Source organism: Crocodylus porosus, unplaced genomic scaffold, assembly GCF_001723895.1.
Source record: "Crocodylus porosus isolate Cpor-Errol unplaced genomic scaffold, CroPor_comp1, whole genome shotgun sequence".
NCBI lineage: Eukaryota > Metazoa > Chordata > Crocodylia > Crocodylidae > Crocodylus > Crocodylus porosus.
This window is the reverse complement of record NW_017728951.1, coordinates 48,381,259-48,395,624: the sequence shown is the minus strand read 5'-3', so window position 1 is coordinate 48,395,624 and position 14,366 is coordinate 48,381,259. Positions and strand designations below refer to the sequence as shown.

General features: G+C 43.2%; 1 protein-coding gene across 1 annotated transcript in view; it reads right to left on the bottom strand.

The window, feature by feature from the left end:
* ANXA11 (annexin A11) overlaps positions 1 to 14,151 on the bottom strand; it is a 53,247-nt gene extending 39,096 nt beyond the window's left edge. Inside the window, exon 1 of the mRNA XM_019555978.1 lies at positions 14,052 to 14,151. The gene's annotated coding sequence lies outside the window, so the exon portion shown is untranslated. The remainder of the gene's footprint in view (positions 1 to 14,051) is intronic.
* Between the last annotated feature and the right edge of the window lie 215 nt (positions 14,152 to 14,366).

Sequence of the window (14,366 nt, the reverse complement as noted above, 5' to 3'; positions counted from 1 at the left end):
AACTCCCCAACTTTCCATTATAACAGTCTACTTGTCCACAGCTTCACTCCTCTTTTGTCAATTTTCTCCAAGCAATTTCTTCATCTCTTGGTCATTTCCTTGCCCACGTTCTCTCTTCTAGCATTCTTGCAGCCCTCCGTCCTCCCTCTCTACTACCATAATCCCAACATGAAATAAGTGCTTGATGAGGAGAAAGTGGTGGAGTATTTCATCTCATCATTTCAATGTGCCAAAACCAGTTGCTTTACCACTATAAAAGTAAAGCAATAAAGCCAACTTCAGAACCAACCTCATCGTGCAAATAAAGTGAACAGGCGTGATCCGGAGTTCTAACATCTGCCATAAAAGAAACAGCACAAGGGAGTGTCCTGAGAAACTTATAGAACAGGCATTGTCAGAATCCTCTCCCTTCATTGTCAAAGCTACATCCTGTCACAGTGTTCTTCTCTAGGGGAAAGCATGAAACTTTGAAGATCCCCTGGCAACAAGGCAAGCTACCCAGCCTGACTTGAAATGGAGGGCATCTTCAGGTGTCTGAATGGTTTTTTATTTGTCCTGGGCAGCTTCGACTAAAGAGAACTGCCTGGAAAAGTTAAAACATGCAATAGAAAATGTATTATGTGGGGTTGTACTTGGTTTAAAAGATGCATTTGAGTAAATGTAAATAATTATACAGAAAACGCGATTCATTTCAAAAGTAGAGAATAGGCTGATGATGTTCATAAAAAATTTTTGTTACAATGGAGAGTAAATAATTCCGTCATCGGGAAGAGAAACCTCAGTATCTATTTTTGTTTTAGACTCCTTATAATAATAATGCATTACACTAGATCCTAGCAACCAAATCTGAGGCCAGGGCCCAATATATTCCTTCAAGTATAAAACAGTAACAGATACTAGGGCTGTGCAAAACAGCAGCGTTTCGTTTCGGCCAGCATTTCAATGGAACAGTGTCCGGTTTTGACTTGTTTTGAGTCAGAACGGTTGTTCCGGTCAAAACATTTTGCCGTTTCAACCCTGCTTCGATGTTTCACCCATAGGATATAATGGGGAAGGTCAAAACAAGCTATACTTTTGTCCTTTCTGGCCTGATCTGGATGAAACTTGCAGAAATGGTAGCCCCTTCTGAGGGCATGAAGCTTGCCAAGTTACAAGAAGATAGGTGCAGGAGGTTCAGAGAAACTACACCCCGCCTTTGAAAGCAAAACTTGTGTCACGTGTATGAGTTAAGCCACAGTGGGGTCAAAACTCCAGGGATGGTAGTCCCTGCTGAAGCCACAAAACCTGCCAAGTTTCAAGGAGATAGGTACAGGGGTGTGGGGGAAACTGTACCTCAAGCTGAGGACAAGCAAAACTTGTGACATGGTATGTTAAGGCATAGCAGGGTGAAAGCTACAGGCCTGCTAGCCCCTGCTGCGGCCACGAAGCCTGCCAGCTGTCAAGGAGATGGGTGCAGGGGTTCTGGGGCCCTGCATGTCTGGCTGCTGACAGGCAAATCTCATGTCATGGGTGCTTGTGCAACTGTGTCTGTTTTGGGGCATGGGGAGGGGTCGGGGGGAGTGGAGAGGAGGGACTACTGCAGCCCTGGCTGCTAGACCCTGATGCAGCCATGAAGCCTGCAGTTTTAAGTAAAGTTGGTGCCCAAAGTAGATAATCAGCTACCTCAGGTCAGCTGCCACAGCAGGCATTATTGCAACATCTCACCCTTAACAGGTGCGATAGCCAGTAATAGCCCATCTCAGTTGATCTGTGTGTTGATGTGTCTGCTTCTACCCTGGCAAACATCAGGGTAATGTATATCAATGTAATTTTAGTGCTGGCTTTTCCTGGGGTGACTCTACACCAGAGTCTAGTAAATTACACAGATGTAAGACTTCCTTATTTATCCACTCCTTTTTAACACTAATGTGAGGATGGATTATACCAGGGACAGGAAATTATTTCGGCTGGAGGGCTGCTTAGCAAGTTTTAAGAGCTATCCAGGGCTGCAAGGGTAGCCCTGCCCCTTGACAGGTGCCCTGCCCCCTGACTGCCACCTTGGGACCTTAAGCCCTGCCCCTAACCCCTGACCTTTGCCAGTCTAAATCCCTTCCCTTCTGGGAGGAGAGGGTTGCTATTCTGGAATCAGAAAAAAAAATCATATTCTAAAAGTCAAACAACTACTATAACATATTTTAATTTTATTACAAAAAATATTTTTGTCATGATTTGTGTTTGTGTAGCATATATAGAGATGATTCCATAACAACTCACAAATAAAGTCTCACTCTTGTATATTGTGTGTGGCAGGGTGTGGATAGTGGGGTTTGGAGGGGATGTGTGTGGAGGGGGTTGTGAGGTGTGAGGGAGGGCAAGGGGTGTGAGGACCCCCCCCCCACAAGCTCCTTCCCATGGTGCACAGCCCCCAGTACCAACAGCAGCAGGCAGTGGGCACTCAGGGTGCTTGTGGCCTGCACAGGCATTGCCGCCCAGCAACACACAGCTCATGCCGGCACCACACATGGTTGCAAGAAGCGCAGCCAGGCCAGCCTCCCTCTAGTGCATGGGGCTCCCCATGGCTCATTTGCAGCTCCCAGCACTCGCGCAGAACCAGGGGGAAGCCCTGTGCAATGGAGCTGCTTGTCTTCACTGGCCCTGCCATGCAGATCCTGTACTCCGCCAGGAAGCACCGCTTCCATGAGCTCTCTGAGCATCCACCACCTACCGCTGTCGCTGGCAGCAGGGACTGTGCACCATGCGGGGGAAGTAGATGGGAGGTGCCCCCACCAACACCCTGCCCACCCAAGCTCCACACTCCACAGCCCCAGCCCCATATTCCACACTCCTGCCTAGCTGCAGCTCCCCCTTCCCCTGCCCCCACCGCTTCCCTACCTGCTGCGCTTCCCTACCTGCTGCTGGGAGTGAATGTTGTAGCAGGGAGATGAGGAGTGGCCGCTGCATGCCAGGGAAACTGAACAGGCCCCCCATGGCTGCAGCAGTGGCAGCAGCAGGCCTGCCTGGAAGCTGCATGCCAACTGAGCCAGACCCTTCAGCACACGTGGGTGGAATCAAGGCAGACGGGTTTGGCAGGGTACAGTTAGTTGGTGGGCCAGATGAAAATTGGCTGGAGGGACAGATCTGTCCTGCAAGCCATATTTTGCCCATCCCTAGATTATACCAATGTAAACAGGTCATTGCTCCAGGGCCCAATGATATGCCACTAGCTTTTCTGTAAAGCAACTTCAGTTTGCTTATCACGCTTTGCATATCACATACAGACAAAATGTTGTCAGTTAACTAAGTTAAAGTCCTTTTACCTCCCGCTTATAGTCAGACACTCCCCTGGCCGTTTCTGGAATATTTCACAATAGGTTCCAGTTAAAGGTTATGCAAAACTGCAGCACAACTCCTCTAAAACACAGCCTGCTGCTAGCCGCATTTCAAATCTATCACCCACTCTCCACACTCATTTCCTTTTGAATACTGAGGCAACTTCACAGTCTCAGATGATAATTTTAGAGCATGCAATAGCCAGGCTTTCACAGATTAAAAGAGAGCATGAAGCACTACAAGATCACATGCGACTGACAACTCTGCTCCTCACACTCAATGCTACTTTTTACTGCAAGGGTAAAACCCATCTATGGTTGGAGGCAGATCCATCTGTGACAGCTCAAAATAATGGAATAAATTCCAACAGGAATTAGGATAACAAGCCTGATCTCCTTCTTCATATGTAAGGCATATATCGCTGACCTGCCTTCTCCAATAGATTTAGAGCAGCAGAGAAAGAAAATCCTCAGACAAGGTTCAAGAAAGACACTGTGTTGCATGCACAATTCCCATCCCACATGTGACAGATGCTACTCACATCTCCTAACATAGTAATGGTTGGTGAACAGTATATTGAACAGAAAAAAAATGTATCACCATTAATATAAGCTACAGAATTTTAGCGTGTCTCAAAACTGTTGTGACAGCTAATCTGGATAACTATGCTGGTAGCACTGACTACACTGTAGACTGGGACAAACAATGATCAGCATCACTGTAGCTAAATATGATTAAACTCATGCTGGAGAAAGATTTCATATTGGCTGGCTGACATACCGCTGAGTATTTGATGTAGGTCAGGACTTTTTATGTCCATCATACACCAGATAAAAATGCCTTTAATATATTTGTTCCCAAAAGCCCTTTAGAACTGTCTGTCTAGCCACTCCCTCTTATTTTTAACTTTGGGAACAAACTAATTCAATAAAGGTTTGCATCACATTACAGTAAAAGCAAACATGGTTGGCCTCATGTTAATTACAAATTGAGCAAGGCTCTCATGAATAGTTCATGTTATTCATAGCTTCTCTGTGGGTACTTTTCTGGTTTCTATATAAGCAGCAAGTTATTGAGCACTATATTTAAATCATGCTTCAAAAACATTACAGTGTCATTCATTGAGACCTGAAATTCCCTGCATAAAGGCAGCTTCAGCAGGCTGAGACATGACAACAAATGAAGAAAAAAGCAGCATTCCCCCTCCCAAAAAGTTCTAACTCTTTTTAATGACATTTAAATTGCTTGCTCAGAAGCAACATCAGTAGTAATGGACATTTTTAAAGTTAACTATTTTCGTAACACACTATAATAGTGCTTCTATGGAAAGCAATATTTTTATCCTGGCTAGGTAAACAGAATGAGGGAAAAAGAATCACAAAAACAACAGTGACAAATTGTGGTCAAAACTAGGTCAAAACCAGCAAGAATATGTGCCTATATGACATAGTAGCTTAATACGAAGACTCCTCAAGAGGCACCTCCAAAAGACCTTACTGAACTCTGTACTTTCTTAAAGGAATGTGACCAATACTTATCCTCAAATGTATGTATATGAATCTGGTGAGTACACAAATAGGTATCTAAAGCAGCAATGTATGTCTGCAATATGGATATATGTGGGAACCACTTGATGATTTGAGACCTCTGTAATGATAAAGAGTTTCCCCATTACAGTTTAAGAGGCAAAAGCCATATTATAGATGAAGTGCACAAAAAATCTAGGTTCAGGCTCCTGAATGAAGAAAATGATCCATCATGATACGTTTAAGCAGAAAAAAATGGCAGTCAGAAAGTATAATTATATATATATTCATTTTACAGCTTTACACACTCCAATCAACTTCAGTATTTGGCATTCCAAATTTCAGTATTTAATGCCCTGAAATGAAAGTTGTTCAAGAAATAAAAAACTATTTCAACCTTAATGCACTCTGTGCAAGTTAAATGTCTCCACCGGTATGGTTCCAGGACCCAATCAGAAGTTTACCACATACAAATGAAGACTGAAAAAGGTGGTCACAGAAATACTTAAAACGCAGAAGGAGAAAGTTGGGTGCAAATATAAAACAAGTTTACAGCTCCATCAATAATCATGCTTTGCATTATTCAGGAAGCACTGTGGTATAATACATTTTCTATCACCTGGTTCTCTTTCACATATCAAGAGTGCTTACTTCCACTTTCAACCAAATGAATAACCATTTTCAGACATTTCACAGACGTTAGGGCTGGAAGGGACTTCAGGAGATCACTGAGTCCAGCCCCCTGCCCAAAGGGCAGGAAGTCAGCTAGGGTCCAAGGATTTTGCTCCTGTTCAACCTATATATGACACTATATATAGTAGATCCACACAAATAAAGCATGTTACACAGAGCTGGGCTTATATTGTGTGTCCTTACCTTTAAACATTACAATACATCCAAGAGGAAAGCAGTAAAACATTTCCTATTTAGTCACAATGACATCTTATGTGACAGAAATAAAAATGGGAGTGGAGTGCTGTAAAGCCAGATGTTATCATGATTGAACAGCTACTTTTAGATCAAAAGCAGAAAAAACATTTTTCAGGAATTAAAAAACCCTGATTTATAAAATCCTAAATAACTCTATGATATTACTAATTACTAGCTTTGTATTCTAGCATTAATGTAGGACAGCTGCTAAAAACCTTCCTCTTCAAAAGAAGAAGGAAAAAAAACACCACATCACACATGTACACCAACTGGGAAGACAAATCCTTGCTCGAGTAGGAAACAGTCTTGGTCAAACCACTACACTGGCTCACCTAAAGCCATCCTAAAGAGGGGGAATCTGCCCACACTGTGAATCATGTGGCACCACAAGCACTTGGCTGGGAAGACACTCCTTAAGAAAAGACCTCTTCCTTCAGAGCATACAACAAGCATCTACAAATGGAGAGACTTGGCCCAGATCTGTTCACCACTCACACTGCTAAGACCTGCTACTGGGACATGAAGGTAGAGGAAGCATCATCAGCACTAGTAATCAGCTACCCATAAATTGCTTCTGCCTTATAAATACAATAGTCCAAACTGCAGTCCATTAATGGGGATAATTTTAAAACTGCTCTCTCCCCACCTTTCAGTTGCATGCTAAGGCAATAACCAGAGCTACTGCAAGAACTTCTCCCTCAACACTGTTACAACCACTTCCCCCAACCAATGTTTTTTCAGGCCTCCTTAGATGCAAAATAGCCCAGAAGCTTCCTACTTCCTAACCCTGCCTTTAGTCTCTACAGCACTTCAACAATTTTAGAGAGGTAGAAGGGATTAGAAAGAAATAAAGTCAACAGGTCTAGAGTAAGCCCTAATTCTGCTGGAATTAGCATTGGATTTTGAGTATTGCTGGCTTGAAAGAGTGGGAGTGTATCAAATACTGAAGTTCTGCTTGCAGCATTCAGCTGTCATGACTGAAGCAAGGGTATGATCATTCAGGAAGGCAAGGGTGACAGAGAAAGAGAGAAATCCAGTAGTTCTGGCATTTTTTAAAACAGTGACATGCTGCTTCCAACCTATTCCATTTCCTTGAGGCAGTAAAGATTTATTTTATCAGCCTACAGAGAAAATAATATACCGCCCCCACACCAATTCAAGTCACCTCTCTGTTGAAATTGCTACTTATCCCCCCTACAAGTTACTAAATCAGTGGGAAAAAACGTTCAGAAGAAATTTCAGATTACTACTGGGTTTCAAAGGCTAGTTCTGATTAAACAAGTTAATTCAACTGATTTATATCACAGCTCTTTAAAGACAGCATGTCTCATCTATGTTTACATTTATATCATAGTGAATGCAGTTGGTAAATGACTGAAATTCTGATCTATTCAGTGGTTGCCTAGTGACCCAAGTGAGGTAATGCTGGTTGAGTAATGCACATATTTTCCCTCATATTGCAGTCAACACCCCCTGTGAGACCCAGATTCTCCACAGCAGGAGCAGGTAAAATATGACCCACAGCCGGATCTGACCCATAAAGCAATTCTGCCCCCAGCCCACAGAACCCACGACCGTCACAGGGGCATGTGGGCATCAGATCATGGCTCTGACCTGGTCCCAGCCCCAGAGTCACCGCCCCATTACCCCACCCCTCCTGCTCCTGAACACCACTGCTTGGGGCCTGTCCTACATAAGGAGTTTCGGCGAGTTGTTGCAGCGGCCCACTGCAGCTCACTAAAACAGCCTAGGGCCTAAATAATTGTCCATTCTTGCTCTACAGAGACTAAGATACTGCATGGAGATCCATGTAACTTTCTGTTCATCAGTAAATGCAAGATCAAGTCCAGGAGAACAATGATTCCCATCAGCATTAAATCTTCATATCATAAAGGGGTAATAAGGAGAAAGAAACAAATGCCTGTACATTTTAGCTATCCTAAGCTGAGAATTTGCATTAGGATTCCAAGTGAATGAAAGGAGGGAGATGAAAATTAAACAGTATGACATGGAGTACTCAGTGATCCCTGGAACTGCCAACACTCTTAACCCCAAATATCTGACTTTTTTATCACAGTGAACATTTGTTCCTCAACATTTCGTTCTTATATTCTTTAGCAAAGATCTTTGTTCCCTTTGGGTATATTAAATAGTCTTGACATACTATTAAAGACAGCAAATACTTTAAAAAGCCCTCCTTTACATTTCGATAAGCTTTTAAACTTTCCTATTAATAACAATACATCTACTAACACCAGATTTATTTTTTAAAGAGCATCTTTTGGTCTCATCAGCATTCCTACTTGAGTGTTCTCCTTTGCAAAAATCTTAGGATGTTCACTGGGAAATATTTTATTGCTAGTCAAAATATTATAATGCATACACCAGACACTTGCCTAACTGCCTCTCCCTGTTAAAACATGTTAATCTGAAGTTAGGCAGAAGGCATATCTAACCTGCCTTCTGTTTGTTTTAACCATAACTGCAAGATTAATAAGATATTAGCACAAGAAAAAAAGCTTCAAGTGATATCAGAATAGGTTTATGAGAACTTAGAATATATGGAATGGAAAAGTTCAGATTTAATTGCGAAGTCAGGTCAAGTTGTTTTAGCACAGATGAGCAGCACCCTTAGAAAAGGATACAAGATATTTATAAATCCATTCACTTCTCTGAGGTTTATAACATAATATTTTTTTAGACCACTACAACTTAAGAACAAAGCACTCTCATATTTAACACAAGCAGGGTCAACTTTAATTACTCCTAGTTTGACTTTTAAAGAGCACTGATAAATGCTTTTGGTGAAAAATATTCCAAGCTTTACAGTACTCTAAAGTAAAATCCAGAAAAATTCCCAACTACAATAGCCAAATATAACCCTCCACTTAGTTTACTGTACATGACTTGTGGAGGGAGGCTGCTGCTTACTGGACACCTTAAGTGGGGTGGCAGCTCAGGCATTCCCCACCTCATCTTGACAAATAAGTGAAAAGCTTTCCAAAATATTCCCTGCAAATGTGTTGCATTTCTATTCCACAGGTTACGGAAGTAAAGGAAAAGTGTAATAGCTCTACGAGACCACCCCATATACTGGGACAGAAGATTATTTATGGGAGCTGAAAGAGACCTTACCAGAGTTACCTTTGTGGAATGTATACAGTAAAAGACATCTGAAGGTACCCTGTAACAGGATAAACATATCTGGCAATAGCATGCTGAAAAGACATTGTATAACTGTGCAGATAACATAAGTCCACTGTCTTTCTTAAAAAGCAATAAAACAACACTCACCACATGGTTACCGCAAGCACTGAACTGTTCAGGAAGTCGATAAGCAAAGTACATCTTAAGTAGTCAGAATAAATGGATGAGGTTTGTTCACTAGGGATTGTAAAAGGTTACTGCTGTTTCTCTGTTGATCAGCTAAATCCTTACTGTAACACAGAGGTAGTCAGCCTTCAACTTGCTTTAACAATCACTTACAAGAACCAGCTTGTCCGTATTTAAGCCAGGCGGCCATGCATTTCATAATGATCATAAGTTTTGTAAACAAGAAAAGTATAGTTACAAGAAAGCAGAAGATATAACACTTAAACCACCTCAAATCCAGCATGTGTGTGGAATCAACCAATCAACTTTAAAAAGAGGGGAAAATGCCATGTTAAAATTATTTTTTTAAAGGGATCAGGAAGGAATTTTACTCCATGGTCAGATTGGTACGGACCTTCCTCTGCAGCGGGGGATGTCGTTCCCTACCTGGGACTTCTTGAGCACATACTGACAACATTTTATATAGAAGCACGACTTTGGCTGCTGTGGCAGGTCAGCATGTTATTGCTAGGGCTATATTGTTTCAGGGTTGACAGCAGTCCAATGCAAATTTAAATTAGGGGTCAGCAACATTTTTGGGCAGAGTGCCAAAAACATCTGCAGTAGTGACTGGTAAAATGCTGGTATGCCAAAGGTAGAAGGCAAGGAAGCTACGAGGGGCCCAATCCTTGTTGTGGCAGCACAGCCCTGGCCCCTTCCAAGTGCCAAGCAAGATGCCTTTGTGCGCCATGCTCTGGCATGGATGTCAAAGGGTTGCCTACCCCTGGTTTATATTATGATTCTTTGGGATAGTCTGGATAGAGATGATCCTGCTTCAGGCAGGGAATAGGACTAGGTGACCTCTGGAGGTCTCTTCCAGCCCTACTTCTCTATGACAGTCTGCTTTATTGCAAATGTACTGACATCTTTAGTCCCTTAAAACCAAAACCAAAAGACCCCTCAAAACCCCTCTCCCCCAAAAAGCTAAGATTATTTCTGTTTATCTATTGATGTTTATAAAGACCTTTTCAGCAAGGGAGAAGCTGGCTGACCTTACAGTGGTACTGTAACACTAATTATAAACAAAAAATTGTCAAACACAGTCAGTTAATGTTTACGCAACTATAGGAAGTGAAAATCTTCAGACAAGTATGATTTTTAGGGTATAAAGCGTATCTTTAAAAACCTTACTGAATGGTTCAACTGATCAAAACTGCTGTATGTATTAATGAAATCATACCAAATCATTGGTAGAAATAAAAACTCTGACTTCAAATAAATTGGCTCATAACTCCCTGAACTTCAGGGAAACTGGAATCTATCTAGATTTTGCATCTGAGGTTCATTTGTTACTGTTTCCATCTGATAGTTTCCATGACTTAAGTAAAACTTTTGTAATCCAGCACTTCATAAAGGAATGTCCATAACTAGGAAAAGAGACTCTAACTGGTGCCCTTTGTCTGACAGTCTCAGTAAAAATCATGCTACAAAGTTAGATCAAAATAAATTTCAAGCAGGTGGCGGACAGCCCTCCAGATCAGAGATGAGTAATACTCCTACTTGTACTACATCTGTTTCGTGGATTAAGAGAAACTACTCTTCTGTACTCAAAAAGACCCTCTTTCCTCCTCTTTGGCTCCCTTTAAGCTTGTCAACCCAAAGATGAAGAGATATGTCAGCTGAGGAGATCGTGCACAAGAGTCCACCAGAACAGCAGCAGGCCTATTTCTGTTATCAAAAGGTACACATCATTCTCTTGGAAAACTTAAATGTACATATTGAATAAGCCTTTCAAAATCCCTTCTCCTCACCAAAAAAACAAAGAAAAGCTTTTTTTTCCTTAAAAGAACCTTGATCCTGTAAAATACCCTTTAAATATTGCCATCGATTCATTTCAAAACACATATATTCTAATACTTGAATACTAAATAAGAAATATCCCAGCTTGCCACTTACAAGATACTTGCTAGGAAAAGGATGCGTCACAAAAAAGAAACTTGGTTATCCATATCATAGACTTGTGCCCCCTGCATTTTCAGTTTGCCTGGATAACAATTTGGCCAACTCTTCTCATGACAGCAAAGAAAATCTATCCCACTTGAAAGTTAAGGAATCCCTTGGAGGAAGCAGCCAAAGAGATATACACCTGAAGATCTCCCTCCTTCATTCTAGATGTACAACATAAGAAAAGGGATGTGTTTCATATGTGTTTACAAAAAGCTTAGTCATGACTGAGACGGAAGGATGGGAGTAGAAGGCCCTGCATAAGAGGAAAAACAATATTACTATTGTATCTAATGCTACCATGCCAGTATTATGGTGCAGACCAATGATTCTCAACAAGGGTGATATGGTAGGACTGAAGAGATGCTATATGGAAAAAAATAACAAAGGAGAAACAGTGTTGATTTTCTTATTTTTATACACAATTGAAAATACACCTCCATTTATTAATCTACCTGAGGCTAACAGAGGGTGTCCCACCTGTGGGATTGGGAAGCCAGGGTAATGAGTACAGGCATATTTGCCCTGCCAGTTGCCTGACCACTGTCAAATGACACTCAAATCTGTCAAACTACTATCTACTTTGCTGGGTATTTGTACTCTCTACAGGTTCCTCTTTGCACCTCAGGACTGCCACTTAAATTTCATCCCAGATCACTCTGACCAATGCAGAGATAGTAAATGGTTCTCTGCAGGCTAATTCTGCTTTAACATGGTGATTTAAGGACTAGCGAACAAAATATTCCATACACTTGGATTTACATGAAGAGCTGAGGCCTGAATTCTCATGCTTCCTAAATTTTCTTGAAGTATTCCTCTGCTATTACAGTCTAACCATATTCCCATTAATTTTGTGGTGTTTTGACAACTTTCAGCACTCATCCAAAGTCACTAAAAGATAAGAAACCACATCTAGAAAATGTATATACTTTCTGCTCCTATGATGTACACCCTTGGGTGACTACCAGGTAAAGGCCTAAGGAGTGAGATTTTCAAAAGCAACCGAGTTGGGTAATTAACTTGCACTGAAACTATAAAGTCAGGTACTAATTTCCTTACAGTCTATAAATCTTGCCCAACCACCTAAGACAAGCCATCAGGTCTTATCTTAAGTCCAGGGGTGGGGGAAGACATGGCTAAACACACACAAGCATCTTGGATTATGAAATTTCTTGTTGATGATTATATAAATGCAATTCTTATCTTATTTACATTTTGTACAGCTTTCAAACTGTACCGGAATATACATAAGAGCTACTATATCAAGGTAATCATGTTTTGGTCATAAACTACTGCAAGACCGTTTCAGGCTGGACATAAGGAAGAACTTCTTTACTGTCCAAGCCCCCAAGGTCTGGAACAGTCTGCCATCGGAGGTGGTTCAAGCACCTACGTTGAACACCTTCAAAAGCAAATCGGATGTTTATCCTGCTGGGATCCTATGACCGCAGCTGACTTCCTGCCCCTTGGGCAGGGGACTGGACTCGATGATCTCCCGAGGTCCCTTCCAGCCCTAATATCTATGAAAACTATGAAAGCAGCTTGGCAAGAAAAGCATGATGATGTGGCTTAATTATAATAATGTTCAGATTCCAAACTCTATTCTGTCAAGGAAAATAGTCTTTGTTTGAACAAAGAGCTGGAGGGGTAAAAGAAAGCTAGAGAAGCAGCTAATCTTTGTGTTTATGCTATGCCTATCACAAAAGAATCACCAGGCTGATAAGCTGAGGGACAGCATAGCGCCACCCAATGATAGCACAAGACCTCTTCTAGAGATGACTGATTTGTCATGCAGAAAGTAACATGCACATGGAGGAGGGAAAGGCATGTACCACCACACTATTGCAACATCTGAGGTTTTGGAAGCCAGACAAAGAAATACTGGTGCCTAGTCCCATCATTATACTATTCCCACCGTTCCCCTCGGAGAAAGACCTTTTTCCCTACATATTGTATCTGATACAGTTTTCCCTCACTTCTATATACAGCACTTTCATTCCTCCTCTTCAGAAACTAGATCCATGCCTTTTTTATTTTTTTCCAGAGTGAAATATAAATCAGCCTTCCAGGAACTCCCTTATCTAGTAGAGAAAAACAACTATTTCCTAGTACAAGCTGTTCTCACTGCTTGCTTTCTCCTCTCCAGAGAGGTCAGAAAGTAATGTTGATGCATTTTTTCCATTTCACAGTACATAAAAAAATGCAATTAAAAAAATAAGGTGGACATCCTTATCCAAACAGTATTCTTAAAGGCCACCTTGCAAAAACACACTTCTGTGCATGCTTGCTTTCAACCCATGCCCTCCAGTAGTGGCAATGCAAGCACACACTAGTCGTCCAAGCTACAGTGTGGTTGTAGCTGTGATGGTCCAGGAAATATGAAGAGACAAGGAGGTTCCTGCAATATCTTTTATTGGACCAGTCCTACAGTTGGCAAGGGCGCTAGACAGGCCTTTGGGCACAAGAGCCTTTCCTGAGCTCCAGGCACTGATGCTTAAGCAGCGCGTGTGGCTCCGAGTCGAATAGCACGGCGCCTCCAACTTGTGTTTCATCGTAGCTGAGAAAACTACGCCACCAGGTCGCTTGGTTTCATTTTCACACTGGCCAGCGACAGCAAGGCGGGCTGCAAAGAAGCGCCTCGGGGTGCCAGAGGCCGGCGTTTTCTTCTCCAAGGTCAGCCGGCCTGGGAACCCCGCGGGGGCGACCCCGGCCCGGGTCCCACCACTCCGCAGCACCCGGGAGGTGGGATGAGCCCCAGCTTGGATGCCTCTGCCCGGTACTCCGCCGGGGGCTGGATCTGCTCTCGGGCCGAGCCCGGGACAGGCGGGCAGGGCCCGCCCGCAGGGCGCGGCCTTTCAGTGGCGTCGCATCCCCAGGCCGCGCACAGGGGCACCTCCGAGCGGCGCCTGCGGGCCCGGGCCCAGGGACCCGCCGCGCCCGGCCCCGGCCCCTCCCGCAGCTCCGTCCCACCTGCGCCGCCGCCGTGGGCCCGCTGTGCTGCGGCTGCGACTGCGACTGCGAGTGCGGCCGCGCTCCCGCCCGCGCTTCTATTTCGGGTGCCCGGAGGCGGGGAGGAGCGAGACCAGCCCCGAACCCGCCCGGCCCCTCCCCGAGCGCCGTCCCGGCGGGCCCGCGGCAGCCGGGGCTGGTTCTGTCTTCCCGGTTGCTTCTTCCCGGTTCTTTCCAAGCTCCTCGTCACGCAGTGAAAGGCTGTTCTTCATGACTGAATGAGACAAGCTCAGGAGTTGCCATTTCGTCACAAGTGTGTCAAGAGCAGCTCTGGAA